The sequence below is a fragment of the Psammomys obesus genome, unplaced genomic scaffold, assembly GCF_907164565.1.
Source record: "Psammomys obesus unplaced genomic scaffold, mPsaObe1.curated_primary_1811, whole genome shotgun sequence".
In the NCBI taxonomy this organism is placed as follows: Eukaryota; Metazoa; Chordata; class Mammalia; order Rodentia; family Muridae; genus Psammomys; species Psammomys obesus.
Genome location: NW_026596445.1, coordinates 3,343,654 through 3,365,728, shown reverse-complemented (window position 1 = coordinate 3,365,728; position 22,075 = coordinate 3,343,654). Strand labels below are relative to the sequence as shown.

General features: G+C 36.7%; 2 non-coding genes across 2 annotated transcripts; one reads left to right on the top strand and one right to left on the bottom strand.

Moving 5' to 3' along the window:
* Window positions 1–856: 856 nt before the first annotated feature.
* Window positions 857–959, top strand: LOC129669878 (U6 spliceosomal RNA). The gene has a single exon (XR_008719100.1). It is a non-coding gene; the product is annotated as a U6 spliceosomal RNA (small nuclear RNA).
* Window positions 960–17,798: 16,839 nt separating this feature from the next.
* LOC129669871 (small nucleolar RNA SNORA48) lies at window positions 17,799–17,943 on the bottom strand. The gene has a single exon (XR_008719095.1). It is a non-coding gene; the product is annotated as a small nucleolar RNA SNORA48 (small nucleolar RNA).
* Window positions 17,944–22,075: the final 4,132 nt, after the last annotated feature.

Genomic DNA, 22,075 nt, shown 5'->3' with positions numbered 1-22,075 from the left:
TTCTTCCTGGAGACTAACTTTTATGCTATTACAAGACACCATTCAAGCTTCTAAAGAAGAGAAACAATCTTATGCCTATGAGCCATAAAAAACAACCAGCATATTGCAATAACCATAATGGTGCAGTAGTGACACATACCTGGGTGGAAGCATATAATCTGTTTGGATTTAAGTCCTGTTCAACAAGATGAAAATAATGACTACTGGAAACTTAGCCAACCAGGATTAGTGAAGCCATGGATCTTGAAAAAGAAACTACAACGAATACTTTATAGCATAATTGCTGACTACATTCTAAACATTTATCCTTTTACCTACATATAAATTTAGTTCTACACTTCACCAAGGAAGCTTAATCATATTTTTTTCTTTAATTTTAACTTTAATTTTATTGTTAATTTTTAATTTTTCACAATTTATTCATTACATATCCTGATTGAAGCCCCCTCCCTCAAATCCCCCCTGTCTCCCCATTACTCTTCTCCTCCATCCCCTTGCACTGAAAAGGGGAATTCTCCTCCTTTGCCATGGGCCCATAGCTTGTCAAATCTCATCAGGACTGCCTGTATGATCTTACTCTGTAGGCTGATAAGGACAAATCACCAGAGGTAAGAGATAAAAGAGAAGTCAACTAAGTTCATGACAGAGTGACTTTTCTTCCCTTACAGAGGAAAACATTTGGAGACTGAGCTGCCAATCAGGTACATCTGAGTAGGGGATCTAGGTCCTCTACATCTGACTCTTTTTCAAAAAATTGGGACTAGCACTACTTCAAGATACAGCACTACCTCCAGATGCAGCATATACCAAAAAGATGTCCCATTATTCAATAAGAATATTTGCTCAGCACTCACTTTGGCAGCACATATGCTAAAATACTAAAACTGGAACAATAAAGAGAATTAGAATGACCCCTGCACAAGCATGACACATATATTCGTGAAGAGTTCCATACTTTTTCTACTTTTAAAATTTTATTTATATTTTTATAAATTGCAGTTTATTCACTTGATATCCAATCTGTAGCTCCCTCCCTCATCCCCTCCAATCCCACCCTCCATCACTTATCTTTTTCCATGCCCCTCCCCAAGTCCACTGATAGGGAGGTCCTCCTCCCTTTCCATCTGACCCTAGCCTATCAGGTCTCATCACAACTGGCTGCATTGTTTACCTCTGTGGTCTGGTAAGGCTGCTCCCCCATCAGGCCAAGGCAACCAAAGAGTCAGCCATAGAGTTCATGTCAAAGACAGTTCCTGTTTCCATTACTAGGAAATCCACTTGGAGCCTTAGCTGCCATGGGTTACATCTGTGCAGGGGTCCTAGGGTTTCTAGGTTACCTCCATGCATGGTCCTTGGTTGGAGTATCAGTCTCAGAAAAGACCCCTGTGCCCAGAATTTTTTGATGTTAGCTACTCTTTGTGGAGCTCCTGTCCCCTCCAGGTCTTCCTATCTCCCCTTTCTTTCTTAAGATTCCTTTCACTCCGCCCAAAGTTTGGCTATGAATCTCAGAATCTCCTTTGATACCTTGCAAGGTAAAGTCTTTCAGAGGCCTTCTTTGGTAGGCTCCTGTCCTGTTTGCTCCCTTTTCTGATGTCAATCCCCTTTGCCTTTCTGCATGTGGATTGATCATCTTACCCAGAGTCTTCCTCCTTGCTTAGCTTCTTTTGGTGTACAGACTTTAGTATGTTTATCCTATAATATATGGCTAATATCCACTTATAAGTGAGTATATACCATGTATGTCTTTCAGCTTCTGGGTCTCTGGGCTGGTGGCTGAGTGCCTGACAGAGACGAGACCTTTTACAGGAATTGTGTTGGTGAAATGAGGTTGATAGGCTCTTATTGCTTTCTTCACAGTGGGCTTTTTCTTGACTGGAAAACCCAGTGTCTGGTGTTGTAGGGCCCAGAGTTCAGTCTGGGATGGTGATCTGAGCAGACAGGTGTATAGTTCTGCCCTGACAACTCAGGGCCAGCTGGATTCCAGGAATTCTTCCATGGTTTAGCTGGTTGACCTGTCCTGATTGCTTCCAAGGCAGTGAGGTTTTCTCTCACCTGAGAAATACAATTGCTAATGTTTTAGGGACCAGAGTTTGGTCTGTTTGTCACTGTGCAGTCACTGCTATCTACTTCTCAGACACAGTGTTTTCTAGGTGCCACCATCTTGGATCCCCCAGAAACACTTTTTCAATCACATTTATTATTGCTCTATTCATAATAAGCAGAAATTGGAAACAACTTAGATGTCCCTCAACATATGAAGAGATAAAGAAAAACTGGTTAATTTATAAAATGTAATACTGATGAGCTATTAACAAACGAAATCATGAAATCCACAGGTAAATCAGTGTAACTAGAAAAATAATAATCCTCAGTGAGGCAATACACACCTATAAAGACAAATATGATATCTATTAACTTGCATGTGAATATGAGCTGTTATGCTAATAATATATGACTTCAAGATGGCAGTGCATACTGCGCATACTAACTGAGAAGCAAGTGAGCAGCGACTTTGTGGACTAAGCATGAAGCTCAGCTGCAGACTCCAAAACACCAACTTTTGTGTTTCTGGAAAGAAAGTATTCTAGGATCTACGGATACACACTCCTTGATCCCCGTGATGATTTCTGGATCAAAAGGACACAAGATTACCCAGCACCTTTCCTCTAACTGAACACAACTTCAGCAAAGCATAACCCCTGTCTCCAGATTTATCCTATTTTTCATTGGGCAATGAAGTGTCTGAAAACCAGGAACACAATCCCAGCCTCTGTACATGTTTTTACTGGTGTCTCTGTGGGGAACAGCCAGATAATAGGAGAAAACAAAACCTAGTTCTCGTATGGTGGAGCCCAGCACCCATGGAATTTGAGTATCTACCCAGAGACCAGGAACTGTAAGCAATGCTGACTCTGAAATACCAGCACCCATTCATGCTTCCCCAGAAAGAGGAAAAGATGCCAGCAGCCAGAAACTGTGCTTAGATCCAGCCTCAGATATCCTGCCAAGGATGACTCCAGATTCCAGAGACTCAGAGATTCAAGCTCTACCAGCTACCCTGAGCAGACCCTTTAGACCTCAGATTTAAACAAGCTAAACAAACACACCTTAATCCCCTTGCATATAGGTCTAACTGGGAAACACAAGAAGAGAAAAGCTACTGGTCTTTTGCAGAGATTTAGCTCTCAGCACACAACCCAGGCAGGGTTTTTCTACCATGTCTGAATATCCAAGCTGGCTACAGGAATAAACATCCAAGGCCAGTGACAAAAAGAGGGATAAAAGACAGCATAGGAACACACACACACACACACACACACACACAAAAAAAAAAAATAATAAAATAAAATAAAACAGGGCAATATGGCTCCACCAGAACCTACAACAAACACTCGATATCCTAATGCAGCTGAAACCCAGAAAAGTGACATTAAATTTATGTTTATGAAGATAATAGATGACTTTAACTGGGAAACAAATAAATCCCTCAAAGAAAATCAGGAAAATAAAATCAAACATATAGAGGCCTTCAAAGACATATAGGAAAATACACTCAACCAAGTGCAACAAATAAAATGGTTCAAGGCCTGAAAAAATGGAAATAAAAACAAAACGAAACAAAAAAAAAAACTGAGAAAATCCTGGAGATGAAAACCTTAGATAAAAAACAGGAGCCTACAGAGGTAAGAATCACCAACAGGATATAAGAAATAGAGGAGAGGATCTCAGGCAAAAAAGATACTATTAAAGAAATTGATACATCTGTCAAAGATAATATGAAATTGAAAAGAAAAATGCCTGACACAAAACATCCAACAAGTCAAGAACAAGATGAAAGATGAAACATAAGAATAGTAGGAATAGAAGGAAAAGAAGACTCCTAAACCCAAGGACCTGGAAATATTTTTAACAAAACCATAGGAGAAAATTTCTCAAACCTAAAGGAAGAAATGCCGTTAAACATACAAGAGGCTTGCAGAATGCCAAATAGATTAGACCAAAAAAAGAAGTTTCTCCTGCCACACAATAACTGAAACACTAAAATTACAGAGCAAAGAAAAACTATTAAAGGCTGCAAGAGAAAATGATCAAGTAGCATATAAAGGCAGACTGATCAGAGTCACCTGAGTTCTCAACAGAGACTAAGAAAGCCAGAAAGGATTGGAAAGATGTGATACAGACCCTAAGAGAACACAGATGTCAGTACAGACTACTATACCCAGGAAAACTTTCAATCACTATAGATGAAAAAAATGAATATATTTCACGACGAAATCACATTTAAACAATATTCATGCACAAACACAGCCCTTCAAAAGATAGTAGAACAAAAATTCCCACCTCTGGAGTTTAACAAAACCCAAGAAAATACAGTATCTGCAACAAAACCAAAAGAAGACAAGCACAGAAACACTACCACCAACAACATTAAAATTAAAGGAAGTAATTATTCTTTGTTAATTCTCTCTCAACATCAATTGACTCAATTCTCTTAATAAAAGATACAAACTAAGAGAATGAATACTTAAACAAGACAAAACATTCTGTTGTATACAAGAAATACATCTTAGTAACAAAATTAGACTTTGTCTCAGAGTAAAGGGCTGGAATAAGTTTTTCTAAGCAAACCAACCAAAGAAACAAGCCAGAGTAGCCATTCTAATATCTAATAAAATAGACCTCCAACCAAAATTAATCAAAAGAGATGGGGAAATTCACTTCATTCTCATCAAAGGTACAATCAACCAAGAGGACATCTCAATCATAAACACCCATGCCCCAAATACAAAGGCACATGCTTTTTTAAAAGAAACGTTATTAAATCTTAAAACACACATTAATCCCTACACATTAGTAGTAGGAGATTTTTTTTAATTTTTTATTTAACTTTTATTAATTACATTTTATTCATTTTGTATCCCCCATAAGCCCCTCCCTCCTCCCTTCCCAGTCCTACCCTCCCCTCCCCCCTTTTTGCATGCATGCCCCTCCCCAAGTCCACTGATAGGGGAGGTCCTCCTCTCCTTCTTTCTGATCTTAGTCTATTAGTTCTCATCAGAATTGGCTGCATTGTCAGGGTTCTAGGTTATCTCCATGGATAGTCCTTGGTTGGAGTATGAGTCTCTGGGAAGTTCCCTGTGTTCAAATTATCTTGTTCTGTTGCTCTCCTTGTGGAGTTCCTGTCCTCTCCAGCTCTTACTATTTCCCACTTCTTACATAAAATTCCATTCACTCTGCCAGTCAGTTGGCCATCAGGCTCAGCATCTGCTTTGACAGTCTGAATGGCAGAGGCTTTCAGAGGCTCTCTGTGGCAGGTTCCGAGGTTGTTTCCTGTTTTCTTCTTCTGGCTTTCAGAGGCTCTCTGTAGCAGTTTCCTAGGTTGTTTCCTGTTTTCTTTTTCTTCTGATGTCCATCCTTTTTGCTTTTCAGGATGGGGATTGAACATTTTAGTTAGGGTCCTCTAGATTTCAATACCCTTCTATCACCAATGGGAACTTCATCTAATCAGAAAATAAATAAAAAAAAATAAGAAAACTAGCAGAGGTCATGAAGCAAAAGGACCTAAAAGATATCTACATAACTTTTCACCCATACTGAAAAGAATATAACTTCTCAGCATTTAGTGGACCCTTCTCTAAAGTTGTCCATAAAGTCAGTGACAAACTGATATAAGGAAATTTAATTAACAACTTTGTAACTTATCAGATCGCCCTGGCTTAATGCTGGATTTCAATAACAATAGAAATAAGAAAAACTTACACACTCATGGAAATTCAACAACTCCTTACTAAATGACCACCTGGTCAGTCATGAAATAGGAAAGAAATTAAAGATTTCATAAAATTCAGTGACAATGAAGACACAGCATGCTCAACCTTATGGGACACAATGAAAGCAGTGCTAAGTGGAAAGTTTATAGCAATAAGAAACATCATAAACTCCTGAGGGGTAGCAGCCGTACTAGGGCACAGAAGAAGACAATGCAGCCACTCCTGATGAGACCTGATAGACTAGCATCAGATGGCTGGAAGATTTTCTTTTCTGGTCAAATTTATTAGGTGTTCTTTATGCCTCTTGAATGCTGATAGGCTTTTCCTTTAAGTTGGGGAAATTTTCTTCTATGATTTTGTTGAAAATATTTTCTGTGCCTTGGAGGAGGGAATCTGCTTTTACCTCTATTCTTAGTATTCTTAGGTTTTGTCTTTTCATGTTGTCTTGGATTTCTTGGATGGTCTGTGTCAGGAATTTTTTGATTTAACATTTTCTTTGATGCATATATCAATTTCTTCCATTGCATCTTCCTCACCTGAGATTCTTTCTTCCGTCTCTTGTAGTCTGTTGATTATGCTTACCTTTGTAGTTCCTGTTTTTGTTCTTACTTACGTTCTTCCTCTCCATGATTTCCTCCATTTGTTTAATTTTTCTAATTCTATCTTCATATCTTGAACCATTTTGTTGATTTCCTTCATCTGTCTGACTGTATTTTCCTCTTTTTCCTTCGTTTACTTCACAGTTTTTGAACATTCATCTGTTTCTTTTATTTCTTTCGGTGATGTAATCAGTTCATCTAGGAAAGTTACAAACTGTTTGTCTGCAACTTCTTGTATTTCTTTACTGATTGCCATAATCTGTTTGACTTTATCTTCCTTTAATTATTTACACATTTTATTTGTTTCCTCCATTAACCTCTTCATAAGGATAGATGTAAGGTCATCTTCTTGAATTTCACTTATGTTAGAATATCCTTGGCCACTTGTCCCTGGATAACTGGGTTCTGGGGATGCCATATTGCTTTGCTTTTTGTTGTTTGTGCTTTTATGCTGGCCTCTACCCATCTGGCTGTCTCAGGTGTTGGTTGTTAATTTCAGGTGCCTGCTGGAATTCTAGGGTGGGGAAAATCCCATTAGCATGGTTCTGAAGGAGGCCTCCTCAGTTTTTTGGTATGGTCAAAAAAAATGGTGGTGCTTGTCAGGAATTGCCACAGTTCACCTCATATATATGGACCTATGTGGTAACTGCTCTCCTTTCCCCAGGAGAAGTCCTGGAGACAGCTGCCATGCTGCTGGGTTTCATGCTCTGAATTTAATGAGCTGGTGTTGATACTCTTATGTTGTTTTTGCTGGGTGTAGCCCTCTTGAAGAACCAGGGAACCCCGTAGTTTTGTCAGTTTAGCTAGGGATACCTGTTTGCACCTTGGAGCAGTATCTGGGGTCTGATTCAGTGACTCTCAGTCTTCTGTAAGTCTGAGGTTGGAGCTGTGTGCCCCAGTGCCCTAGCGGTAATCAGTGGCAGGTCAGCACAATGCTCATATGTGCAGTTGGAGGCTAAAACTTGGAGCCTGCAGCAATGAATCTTTTCTGGAGCTGGATGTCCTGAGGTCAAATCTGATGTTTCCCTTACTGTGCAGTTTCCTCCTGACAGAGAAACCCAGTCTCTGGTGCCCTGAGGTCCACAGTTCAGTCTGGGATGGTGATCAGAACATGTGGATATGTGGCTCTGGGCTGGGCACCAAGCACCCACCGGAATCTGGGAACTCTTCCACTGTATAGGTGGTTGACCTGAACCCAATTGATTCCCATACTGTGGGGCTTCCTCTCACCTGAAAAACACTACCTTTGGAGTTTTAGTGCCCAGAGTTGAGTCACTGTGGCATCCCTGCTGTGCTGTTGGTCAGAAACTGTGTCTCCCTGGCACAGCCATCTTGGATCCCCTCTCATTGTAAAATTTCTTTAATTTTGAGACTGACAAGTATTGTGCTGACTGATCTTGCATAGAAGACAAAAACACTGTTGTTTGTATTTATTGTTAAAACTGTGGACACATTGTTCTGATTTAAGGGTTATCACTACATGTTCAAGCTACCACATTAACATTATACCTTGCCACCAAAAATGCACAATAATTTCATTTAATCTTAGTGTTCATTGGTACGTGCTAGTTTTGGATAATATTGATTCTCAAATATGTGTGTGAATTATATTATTATTAAACATATTTTAATTAATTCTTTGAGAATTCTACACATAAATACAATGTATAATGATCATTTTTACCCTCCATGTCTCTGACTAAGTTTCTCAAATTAGATCCATCCCCTATTCTTGTGTATTCTATATGTGTGCGTTGCATTGGTGGGACCACCTAATCCAGTTTGTGTTCATGAATTTGAGATTATCCACTGGAACATAACCGACCTAGCAATGGCCACACCATTAAAAAAAACTGACCTCCCTTGATCTAATGCTTCCAACTATTAATTGTTCCTCAGCCAAGGATTGGAACATGTGTACCATCCCTATCCATTCTAGAATGTTAAATGTCTTAATCTTGAACAAGTCCTGTGCAAGCAGCAACAGCTGCTGTGAGTTAATTTGCTAAATAAAAAATGTATAAAACTATTCCCTCTAAATTTTCATCTCAGTTCTTGCCCATAAAATGTACCCATCTCAAATCTCATCAGAGAAATTTATTTCCAATGTAGAGAGTGAATGCAGAGAAAAAGTGTCTGTGGAGTGCTCAGTCAAAAATGATACATCTATAAGATATCCACTGTCCTAAAGATCAGAGGTCAGAAAGACAAATGAGATGGATGGACATTGGAAACAGGAGAAAAGAAGAAACAGGACAGGAGCCTACCACAGAGGGCCCCTGAAAGACTCTACCCAGCAGTGTATCAAAACAGGTGCTGTGAATCATAACCAAACCTTGGGCAAAGTGCAGGGAATCATATGAAAGAAGGGGGAGTTAGTATGACCTTGAGAAGACAGGAACTCCACAAGGACCAAATATATCTGGGCCAAGGGGTCTTTTCTGAAACTGTTTCTCCAACCAAGGACCATGAATGGATATAACCTAAAACCCCTGCCCAGATATAGCCCATTGAAGCTCAGTATCCAAGTGGGTTCCCGACTTAAGAGAGCAGGGACTGTCTCTGAAATAAACTCAACAGCTGGCTCTTTGACACCCTCCCAGGGGAGGAGCAGCATTGCTAGGCCACATAGGGGGACATTGTAGCCAGTCCTGAAGAGACTTGATAAGCTAGAATCAGATGGAAGAGGAGAAGAGCCTGCCCCATCAGTGGACTTAGGGGAAGAAGGAGATGAGGGAGGGAGGGTAGGATTGGGAGGGAATGAAGGAGGGGGGCTACAGCTGGGATACAAAGAAAAAAAACTGTAATTAATATAAAAATAATAAAAATTTAATTAAAAAAAGAAAAAAATTCCTGTGAGCATAAAAGAAAGTGATTTGCTACCCATTACTGATTTAACTTTCAATTCTTAAATGGCTTGAAATTACATGGATTTTTCCATTTGTTTGTTAGACTTTGAATAGCTTCAGACATATGTCTGTTCAAATATTTAGTATTTTTTTCAGATTTATTATTGTTTTTAAATTATATGCATGAATAAGTGTCTGTACATGGGTATGTGTGCATAAAAATAGTGACCTCAGAGACACTTGAACTTTCAGTTAAAGGTGTTTTGAACTATATGATGTTGGTACTAGGCACTGAACTTGTGTCCCTCCTAAGGACAGTGTACTGGATGGTATTGTGTCAACTTGACATAAGGTAGAGTCATTAAACAGGAAGGATTATCAGTTGAGAAAATGCCTCCTTTAATACCAACACTTAGGGGATATGGACAAACTGGTCTCTAAGTTTTAAGCCAGGATGGTCTACAGAGCAAGTTCCAGGACAGACAAGCTTAGGTGGTGAAGGAATCCATTAAAAACAAAAAGCTGAAAAAAATGTAATTGAACAAATGGACCATGTTCCAGCCCCAGTGAGCAGCAGAACTTGGCAGCTTGGGCCTTGTGTTTCTGGCTTTATAGTCAAGGATGGAAGAAAGGAGTTATTGAATTTCCCTCTGTGACTAAGGAAAGCTGCTAAGGCCAAGTATGTGTTAAGAATGTCTCTGCATACAGGCCAAGAGAGGCTAGTGTGTGAAGCCGTCAAGGAAAAGCCTAGATGTTGGAGGTGCCAGAGCACTGGAATACCTGCATAGGACATCTGTAAACAGGCAAATAATCAGCAGAATAGAGAGAAGTGTTCTGCAGTTACAGCTGAAAGGAGTTGGAGATCTGAAGAGTGCTTTGACATTAGACATGTGGACACAGAGTTTGGCCTTTTTCCAGATTATTCTCAGCCTCTCTTTGGTCCAGTATTTCCTCAAAATTCTCTTTTCCTTACCTCTTTGAATGTATATAACATATAATATATACAATATGTTAACACAAAATACAATAATGTATATTTTGTAACATTGTATACTGGAAGCATATGATCTGCTTTTTTATTTTGATTTTATAGGGGATTATACTCAAGAGCTTTCATGAATATCAGGAGATATTATTCTTCATCCCTTACCAGTCTGGGACTAGGCTGCTCTCTTCCAATTAAAGAAGAGCGGGACCCTATGATGCAAGCTTCTGCTTCTCTCAGGAACATACTGAATTCTTTAGGGTAAGGCCTTTTCACTAGGCAAGGCCAGGGAAAGTAGAAATGAGTTTTTCACCAAGTGTTAGTACTTTCAAATGAGATTGCTGGTATCAGATATATTCAAGTACTACAGCCCTTTGCCTAAGCTACTGTCTTAACTGCAGGAATGTAGACAAAATCTATGCCTGGTCACCTTGCAGCTGTAACACAGGTCTGGCAAGGGTCTGGCACAGCAGGCTGGAGGCAGGTCTGGTGAGACTCAGGCCCAGCAAACTGGAGGCAGGTCCAGGCCTGGGTGTTTTGTTGTTGTTGGTGGTGGTGGTGGTGGCTTTTGTTTTTTGGAGGTCAACAGTGAGTTACTGGTGGTTGGGGCAGGCTTCAGCCTGGTTGCCAAACAAGCCCCAGGAATTCAGCAGCAAAATTTCACGGAGAAGTGGAAACCTCTCTTCCTGAATAAATGACAAATTTCAGAAGGCCTTGGTGGAAAGTTGATGGTATCATGCCATTTGTTTATTTCCTATAAATGAGGGATTTATCTTGGGTAGTGGGAGGGGTTTGGGAGGTTAATGTGTTTGATTTCCTGGAGCTAGAGGTGCTAGGGATAGCTGATTTAGATTTAGTGGTGCAGAATATCATTTACATGCAATAACATAGTACTATCACAAGAAGGAGAACATAGTACTTAATTATTCTATGTGTAGGGGAAAATCTCCAGATACAATTGAAAGTTATTTGCTGAAAACTAATATCTTTTTAGTATAGGGTGGAGTATATCCTCTAGAAGAGCACCACACACTCTTTTTCCCCCTTCTGACTGTTTTGTTTATTAAAATTTTTTGCTCTAAAAGGTTCTCAATTACTGAATATTGATATATCTGGTTTTGAAAGCCTGATTGCAGATATCCTAGTAATAGGTTTTTCTTTTTTTAAATAAATGACAGTTTATTTGTTTTGTATCCCAGCTGTAGGCCCCTTTCTAGTCACTTTTAATCCTATCCCCTTCCCTCATTTCTTCCCATGTCCTTCTCCAAGTCCACTGATAAGGGACGTCCTCCTCCCCTTTCATCTGACCCTAGCTTATTAGGACTCAACAGGACTGGATGTATTGTCTTCCTCTGTGGCCTGGCGAGGCACCTCCCCCTTCTGTGTGTGGGGGGATGATCAAAGAGTCAGTCACTGACTTCATGTCAGAAACAATCCCTGTTTCCATCACCAGGAAACACAATTTAGATACTGAGTTGCCATGGGCTACATCTGAGCAGGAGTTCTAGGTTATCCAGGTTATATACATAAATGGTACTTGTTTGGAGTATCAGTCTCAGAAAGAGCCCTGTGCCCAGATATTTTTGGTTCTGTTGCTCTCCTTGTAGACCTCTGTCTTCTCCAGGTCTTAATATATCGCCCTTCTTTCATAAGATTCCCTGCACTCTGCCCAAAGTTTGATTATGAGTCTCAGCATCTGCTTTGATACAAGGCTTGGTAGAGTTTTCAGAGGCCCTCTGTGGTAGGCTCTTGTCCTGTTTCCTGTTTTCTCCTTCTTCCAATATCCATCCACTTTGTCTTTCTGTGTGAGGATTGATCATCTTACCCAGGGTCCGCCTTCTTGCTGAGCTTCTTTAGGTGTACAGATTTTAGTATGCTTATCCTATCTTTTATGTCTAATATCCATTTTTAAGTGAGTATATTCCCTGTGGGTCTTTCTGCTTTCTCAGGATAATCTTTTCTATATCCCACCAATTACCTGCAAATTTCATGATTCTCTTGTTTTTTATTGCTGAGTAATATTCCATTGTGTAAATGTAGCACAATTTGTGTATCCATTCCTTAGTTGAGGAACATCTGAGTTGTTTCCAGGTTCTAGCTCTTAAGAACAAAGCTGTTATGAACATGGTTAAGCAAATGTCTTTGTTGTGAACTTGAACATATTTTAAATACATGCCTAGGAGTGGTATAGATGGATCTCGAGGAACCGCTATACCTAATTGTCTGAGAAAGTGCCAAATTGATTTCTAAAGTGGTTTTACAAGTTTACATTCCCAGCACTAATGGAGGAGGGTGCCCCTTTCTCCACATCCTCTCCAGCATGCAATGTCACTTGAGTTTTTGATCTTAGCCATTCTGGTGTGTGTAAGGTGAAATCTCAGGGCTGTTTTGATTAGTATTTCCCTGATGACCAAGGATGTTGAGCATTTCTTTAAGTATTTCTCTGCCATTTGATATTCCTCTGTTGAGAATTCTCGGTTTAGCGCTGTATCCCATTTTTTAATTGGATTACTTGATTTGCTGATTTTTAACTTCTTTAGTTCTTCACATATTCTGGATATTAGTCCTCTATCAGATAACCATCAAGCTGTCAATCCCCATGATTACTATTTTACTTTAAATATTTTCTTTAAATATCCTCCAAAATATTATTTAACATGCTAAAATATTCAAGTAGATTTAATCATATTTCAAAATTATAAAAAAAATTAAAAACAAACAAACTTACAAATAAAGAGAAAAAACAAACATTATGAAAAACACTTTGTCTTTCATTTGGTTTGTGGATACAGTTTCAAATATTTTTTATACTGTAGTTAATATAATTTATATTCCAAATTCCATTTAAGTACAAAGAAATCCCAAAGTATATTTGAATAATATTTTCCCAAGAATTGCTCGTCTCTATCAAGGGAGTTTTAAAATTCATTGCAGTTTTTTATATGTGGCTATGTAGCTTGTCATGATTAGGAGCAAAACTATGGATATCGTGTTGTTTGGGTGTTTTCTAGAATAGCAAAAGTATCCCAAATATGAGCTCATTTTCTTCTCATGAAACAGTATCTCTTTGATGTCTGAAAGCAGTCATCAAACCTGAAAACAAAAAGAAGAGTTTCATAAAAGTAAGAAGAAAATTAAAATTAAAAAGAAAGAAATTCTGGCTTTCAGAGGCCCTCTGTAGCAGGTTCCGAGGTTGTTTCCTGTTTTCTTTTTCTTCTGATGACCATCCTCTTTGCCTTTCAGGATGGGGATTGAACATTTTAGTTAGGGTTCTCTCTTTTGCTTAGTTTGTTTAGATGTACAGATTTTAGTGGGTTTATTCTATATTGTATGTTTATATGAGTGAGTATATACCATGTGTGTCTTTTTGATTCTGGGACAACTCATTCAGGATGATCCTTTCCAGGTCCCACCATTTACCTGCAAATTTCATGATTTCCTTATTTTTCATTGCTGAGTAATACTCCATTGTATAGATGTACCACAGGTTCTGCATCCATTCTTCAGTTGAGGGGCATCTGGGCTGTTTCCAACTTCTGGCTATTACAAATAAAGCTGCTACAAACATGGTTGAGCAAATGTTCTTTTTGTGTACTTGAGCCTCTTTTGGGTATATGCCTAGGAGTGGTATGGCTGGATCTTGAGGAAGCGCTATTCCTAGTTGTCTGAGAAAGCGCCAGATTGATTTTCAGAGTGGTTGTAAAAGTTTACAATCCCACCAGCAGGGGAGAAGGGTTCCCCTTTCTCCACAACCTCTCCAGCATGTGTTGTCCCTTGAGTTTTTTATCTTGGCCATTCTGATGGGCATAAGGTGAAATCTCAGGGTTGTTTTGATTTGCATTTCCCTAATGGCTAATGAGGTTGAGTATTTCTTTAAGTGCTTCTCTGCCATTCGATATTCCTCTACAGAGAATTCTCTCTTTAGCTCTGTTCCCCATTTTTTAAGTGGATTACTTGGTTTGCTGCTTTTCAGCTTCTTTAGTTCTTTATATATACTGGATATGAGTCCTCTGTCAGATAAAGGGTTGGTGATGATTCTTTCCCAATCTGTAGGCAGTCGCTTTGTTTTGATGACAGTGTACTACAGAGGGCCTCTGAAAGTCAGAAGAAAACAGGAAACAACCTTGGAACCTGCCACAGAGAGCCTCTGAAAGCCTCTGCAGTATAGACTGTCAAAGCAGATGCTGAGCCTGATGGCCAACTGATGGGCAGAGTGAATGGAATTTTAGGTAAGAAGTGGGAAATAGTAAGAGCTGGAGGGGACGTGAACTCCACAAGGAGAGCAACAGAACAAGATAATTTGAACACAGGGAACTTCCCAGAGACTCATACTCCAACCAAGGACTATTAGTGGAGATAACCTAGAACCCCTGCACAGATGTAACCCATGGCAGTTCAGTGTCCAAGTGGGTTCCATAGTAATGGGAAGAGGGACTGCCTCTGACATAATCTGATTGGCCTGCTCGTTGATCACCTCCCCCTGAGTGGGGAGCAGCCTTACCAGGCCACAGTAGAGGACAATGCAGCCACTTTTGATGAGAACTGATAGACTAAGATCAGAAAGGAGAGGAGAACCTCCCCTATCAGTGGACTTGGGGAGTGGCATGTATGCAGAAGGGGGAGGGAGGGTGGGATCCGGAGGGGGAGGGAGGGGCTTATGGGGGATACAAAATGAATAAAGTGTAATTAATAAAAAATTAAAAAAGAAAGAAAATCAATTGCACATAAAGAAGAGATAGATGTAGGCTGAAGACCTTTGCATGTTATGAAGTAGTAACTCCCACTTAAAACTAAAGCACAAGTAACTAGAATTAACTCCCAGTTAATATAAAATATCTTCAGTGCTAATTGTCAGTTTTCCTTGGATATCACCACAGCTGCTAAGTAAATAAAAATAAGAATAACAATGAGAAGAAGAAGAAGAAGAAGAAGAAGAAGAAGAAGAAGAAGAAGAAGAAGAAGAAGAAGAAAGAAAGAATCAATATTTTGCTTGTATGTGTTTTCAACAAACATGCTTAGAGGTGTCATTGATAGATGATTACAATTTACTATCATGAAACCAATTTCAGCCATAGTTTCCTCTACAAGACACAACAGCCAAAACAGTTATATTTAATTCATAAAGTTTCTTGCTTTGTTGCTTTTCAACTACTATGCCTTCTTTACAATAGAAAGAATATCCATCTAAATTCAGTTATTAATAAATACCACTTTACCCTATCTTTGATAGGGCTGCAATTTAGACTTCTAAAGTTAAATGAAGAAGAAGCTACTGCTTCTGTTTATTCATAGGTTTATGCCATAGTTTTCAAATATTCTATTAATATTAGTTTTGATTTTCAGTACAATTGTGACTCATGTTCTAGGCATGTTGTCAAATTAGATAGATAATTATTTGATGAAATATTCTCAATGGTTTCTTGACAATCATGTTTTCTTTCAGTCTTTAAGGTTTGTTATGTTCTCTACTCTTTTCCATAATAATTTGTTCTTCAACGATCTAGTAACACTATACAAAGAAATGCTAGAAGTTTTCCCCATCAGTGTTTTTACACTAGTCAAATATTCAAATATAGTAGAGATGTCAAAACATAAATAATTGCGTTATCTGTTCTCTCACACAAACACAAAGACACACATGTGTGTTCCAGCTCAAACCCCATATGTCCCTCTCTAAATAAATTATCCCTCATTTGTTGATTTTTGTCATATTCTTTATAAAAATAATAAATATATTACTATACTAACATTATAATATATTATTAAGCATGTCTAATATTGTCCAAGTGTTCTAATATTATTAAAGTATTAAAGTATATCTTAAATTAGAGTTATTTGAAGTTCTGCTTATTGTGCAGGTAACTATCAATATTGAATTTTTTATTTGAGGATTAAAAGGACTGACATTTAATTCTTTGCTGAAGGCTACTTTTTAATATGAAAGTTTTCCTGACAACCTGATAAATCCAAGATAATACTTTTTTCTTTAATAAGAGAGTTTAAAATACATCTCTAAGCTCTTGGTGAGTTACAGTAGCTTTCATCAAGCTAAGAAACCACTTTTGACCAGAGAATAATGGTAGAAAAAAGATATATGCTTATGTTAATTTCATATTCCACTATTCCAAACATTTTCACCTAGTTTGGGTAGATTTTTTTTATTACTTTTATTAATTCTAGGCTGACTAACAGTTACATATTCTTTTTTTTATAATGTTTATTTCAAAATCTCAATATCTTTGCTTTTAATTCTATTATTAACATGCTTGACAGTGTGTTCCTCAAATTACATTACTTAATAAGAAACTATACCTTATTGCTGAAAAATACATTATCAAAACCTATAGCAGGTAAATATTTTAATGGGCTATAAAAATTTGATTTTCTTATATAATTGGAAACTTTTTGCTAATGTGTGAATAGCTATTGATAAAGTTGTCAAAGTTCAGTGTGTTTTGCAACAACAAACAAGTAACTGACATAATGTTTCAAATGTAAAATGTGCATATAGCTAAGCATGGTGGCATATGCCTGTATATATGTACCCTGGGGGATCATAGAACATTAGGATTATAAGGTCGGGGCTAGATTGGGCAGCCTAGGGAGTTCAAGCCCTGCTTAAGCAACATAGTCAAACCATGTCTTGATAAAAGAACCGTTAGATGTCATAGTTAGCTTTAGTTGTCATCTTAATAAACTTGGAAAGAAGGAATCTTATACGAGAAATTTCTTCAATCAAATTTGTTTGTAGATATATTTGTGAGGCATTTTATTGATTGTTAAATTATTTTGGAGTGCTTAGTCAACTACATGGTGCTACCATTAAACAATTGGCCTCAGAGCATATGAATAAGTTAGCTCAGCAAGCCAGATAATTCAAGCCAGTAAGGAGCTTTCCTCCATGTTTTCTGATTCAAGCTCATGCCTCAAGTTCATTTCTTCCCTTCCCTAAACTATGGATGGTAACCTGTAAGATGAAGTAAACCCTTTCCTTCTCTTGTTTCTTTTGGTCATGGTATTTATCACGGCAACAGAAGTCAGCCTAGGAAATGGGAAATGTATCTAAATCATTAAGCATTTTTGTAGCATGCCTAATGCCTTAGATTTAGTCTCCAGCACAGAAAGCAGAGTTCACATGAATTAATTGTCTCTTCCTCAAGAATGAAGGCAGAGTACTTACTTTTCTAGCTAACCCAAAAGTATAGCATATCATTAAAAACCATAAAAAAAAACATAATGAAGATATTATGTTAAATGGCATACATGGAAATATATACATATATTATAGGTATATATAGATATATAATGATGTAATATATATAAATTATTTTGTATATTATATAATATATAATGTTATATATCATTACATATAATATATAATTACATTATATATTCTATATATTATATTTATATATTATTAGTATATGTTATATATTATATGATATTTAGTATATTAACCTATTACTATAACAGAAATTAATTTAATATCAGTAATATATATATATATGGGGGTGGCATGGCTGTCTGTAGGTTTCTGTCGGTCTTCTTCCCCCTGTGCTGTGTTGCCTGAATTTGATTTGATGTGATTTGATTTCTATGAGTCCTAGGCATAAGACAACTTTGGCCACCAAGCCAGGCATTATGCTAGGATGAACAAAGGATTGTCATCTGCTCTTCCCCTGACTAATACAAGAAGAACATCACCAGCAAGATGCCTCTTTGCCCATTGCCAGATGGGTTTTTAAAAAAGTTTTGGTATTTTTATGTATATTTGTGTCTCTATGTATATGTTATGTGTGTGCTTGTGTGAGTGGTGGTAAGAAGGAGTATTAGATCCTCTTGAATTACAGTCAGGTTTGAAATAACTCTATACCTCTGGAAGAGCAGATAGTGTTTTTAAGTGTTGAGTTATCTATCTAGCCCCAAATAATTTGACATTAAAAATATTTTTATAGTTTTACACCAAAAAAAATACAAAGAAGCTTTTATTTCAAGATTTCTACACTTCAGAAAAAGTAAACAATAGAATAGATATTAATTAAATGTGATGTCAATCTGCTACTACTCACTAGTGGTTATTGTGTCTTTTATCAACTTTATTGTAGTTAAGATTGATACACGGATGCAGACACTCATATAGTGTTTCAAGTATGCACACAGTGAAATCAGAAGTAACAAGGGTTCATAAAGACATTGTGTAAGGGGCTTCAAATGTCTCCTTTTATCATTGTTTATATAATGCACTCTTCTCAAATAGGTTCTACTTAGTACCATCTCCAAAGCAATCAAGTAGACGTATGGCTATGCCACTAAAAATAAAAAGTACTTGTTGAAGTTGTGAATATGGAGTGCTGATGTAAGTTATAGTAAAGAGATTTACACTTAAGAGAAAAAGTAGATTATAATAATAAAGCCTATATGAAAGTGTGGAAGTTTTCTATCTTTGTCAAGTACTTTACTGATTTTTCATAAGTGAACAACAGACCATGTGAATTGTATCTGTTAAGGCAAATTTTTAAGGGTAATACAAGTGAACACAAAGGAAAAAAGTCTGCTTTGTGAAGATGTAATATGTTATAAAATATTATAAAGGTGAATTTTAAGGTAGCTGGTTAAAGAATGACAGATGTGACTTAGACTAGAAAGAGGCCTTTGAATTTTTGAAGTAATACTGGAGAATACATTGAAAATCTCTTAAATATATAAAATTATGTGCATGCTATTCCTTTTTGCAGCCGTGTTTTAAAAATTATTTTTAAAATGAAGCCAGGAATGATGGTGCACAATTTTAATCCAAGAACTTCAGTGGCATGTGGATATCTATGAGTTCAAGGTCAGCCTGGTCTATGTAGAGAGTTTCTGCTTTTCCAGAGCTATACAGGCAGATCCTGACTCAAAAAAAAAACATCTTATAATGGGATAATTGTTTTATAGCACTACATATATATTACAGCTTTACCTAAATATTTGTACTGTTGTTTAATGCTGGATTTTTCTATAGACTGAACTTCACATTTGAGCCTAAAGATATACAGACCACGACAAGTATTATTTTTTTTCTGCCATTATTTCAATAATTGAGTCTCACATTAGGAGAGATGAGGGAGCTGGCCACAGCTGGGATAAAAATTGAATAAACTGTAATAAATGATAATAATAAAAAGGAAACAGATTACAATTAAATATTTATTCAAAATATATAATTCTGAAGAGAAATTAGCATGATAAAATATAAAAGTTCAAAAAGACTAAATGACTGCATTTATGCTTGAATCTGTTTTTTAGCTTTACAGTTTGGAGAACTAATTTGCTTCTATATGTGCTATTTCTAAGAATTCTATAGAAGGTCATTTAGTCATATAAGAGCTTAAACTATAAAACTGTTAAATCATGGAGGCTTTTTTATTCATAGAAATCTAACTGATATAATATAAAATTGTATAAATAAATAAGATGCCATGTTAAGTTGTAACCAAAATTTCTGACAGAATTAACTAAGAGAAGAAAATTTTGTCTCACAGGAATTTCAGTCTATGGTTACTCAGGCCCACATATTTAAACAGTATATTATAACAGTGGGAGCATGTGGCAGAAACTGTTCTTTATTTCTCAGAAGACAAGAAATACAGAAAAAAAAAATACAAGAAGAGGTTTCTGCAAGATACAGCTTTCCAGAACCCATCCCTTATGATTGACTTCTTTCAATTAGGCCCCACCTCCAACCTTTGATCCACAGGCCAAAAACATCTTGCGAAGATTGTGAATGTGGCCTGAAACAATTGAAAATAACAATGTTATGTTAATTCACAACAAATTTGGAAATTCCTACTAGGTACTGCTTAACTCAATCAAGTTGACAAAATTAATCTTTGCAGGCTTCTACATTTTAACTAATTCATAGATTAGTCAAGTGATTTGAAGCAATGGTTGTTACATGTATTTTGAAGCAGAAAATAGGAATAGTTCATGTATTACTTTTCCTTTAAAAAGTTTCATTAATAAAAACATTACTGAAGAAATAATACGTACATTATATCTTATAAATACTTTATATACACACTGAATACTTTTGCATATTCTTGTTGGTTCCATGACACTCTAAATTTCAGAATTCTTAAATAGTGATATTTGTTGTTATGGAAAGCTACTTTGGATGAATCAGAAAAGGAAGTCACTGACGTTTTATACTTTTGTCTATAAAGTTCCAAAGACTCAATTTATGTTCCAGATATAACCCCAGAGCAACTTCACAAAATTTACAATCAAGCAGTACAGGTTCTCAATAACACTCTATTTCAAGAATATGAAAAAAAAAAACCTTTAGCAAAGAGGGTAGAATTGACCAAGAAATAAGACACTTTGATATGTTTTGGTTTCCAGAAAAGGACTTTCCCGTTCTATTTCCATTTTGGGGTTGCCCAGTTGCCACTAATAAAACATTTAGCTGTAGGGTCTCTTCAAAACTTGGGAATATAAAAGTAAAATCAAATCAACCTCATTAAATTTGTTCGTGATCATAAGTCATAAACTTGAACGTCTTTCTTGAATTGTGGTAACACTAGAGAATAAATACAAATGTAGTATGAAAACCAGGAATTAGCATACAATTAAAAGTATTTAATGTAGAAGTATATGTGACCTTCAAAGACAAAGAAAAATTTTGAACGGAATATAAATGAACATGATAATCATATTCTACCACCAGGGATAGCAGTGTATGAAAAAAAATAATTCTGGACAACAAAATTTAGTTTTACTTTGTGTGGATGGCTGTTTCTTAGCACATAAACTTGTGAATGTATATGTTTGCATATAGGTTAGCACTGCAAAATGGACCATAAAACATCATTAAGGTCCCCCCTATCAGTGGACTTGGCAAGGGGCACGGTGGAGAGGAGGGAGGGAGGGAGGGACTGGGAGGGAATGAGGGAGCGGGATATGGCTGGGGTACAGAGTTAATAAAATGTAACTGATAAGAAAAAATAAAAAATAAAAAAATAAAATAAAATCTAAAAAAAAAAAAAAAGAAGCCTACATATCCAAATGTGCAAGAAGTTGAAGAAACAGGGTGTTTTACTAGAAGTAATATTTTCAAAACTGCCAAGTATTCTAGAGGCAAAAAAGGAAGTTAGCTTTCAAAATGTTAATTTAGTAGAGGTAAAATAGGTTTCACATTCTACAGTGAGATAAGTAGAATATATGTATGTCAATATCAACAGACATCTCATTTGAATGTTTAATGATAAAAAGAAAAAAACAGTATGCTTGCTTAGTTTAGGATTGAGAGCCAGACACAACTTTGATCTTTCATGGTCAGAAACACCGCTTGTGAGAAGGCTCTAACAGCTTACATTTATAGAACTATTTTAGTAGTGAAAGTGTGAGGCTCAGGACTCTTTTAAGACATAAAATACTCTGAAGCATTGGGTTTTGTTTTTGTATTGTTTTGTTTTACATTTGGTCAAAGCCAATTCAGATGTATATTCGCTTTACCAAATAAACAATTTATAGAAAATGGAAATGGGGCAAGTTAAGTCTTCAAGAATTATTGAGAAATAATGTTATTTAGAGACTAAATTATCTTAGTATCTTCTAGCTTTGCAGGGATATTTCTAGGCAATTCATTAAGTAAATTATATTCATTTGAACCCTGGTGGTACATTCTTCTTGGGAAACACTTTAAATGATTTGTAATATCATACTCTTCTGTTTATACGTGATCACTGACCATCCAGGCAGTGGAACAGGTTGATCACTAGGATACAGTTCTCTTACTAAATGTATGCAAAGTGGAATGATGGAATTTGAAGAAGTTTAACTCATTGAAGTACAAAGAGTTAATCAAGTAAATCACAATTAGGTACACTCAGA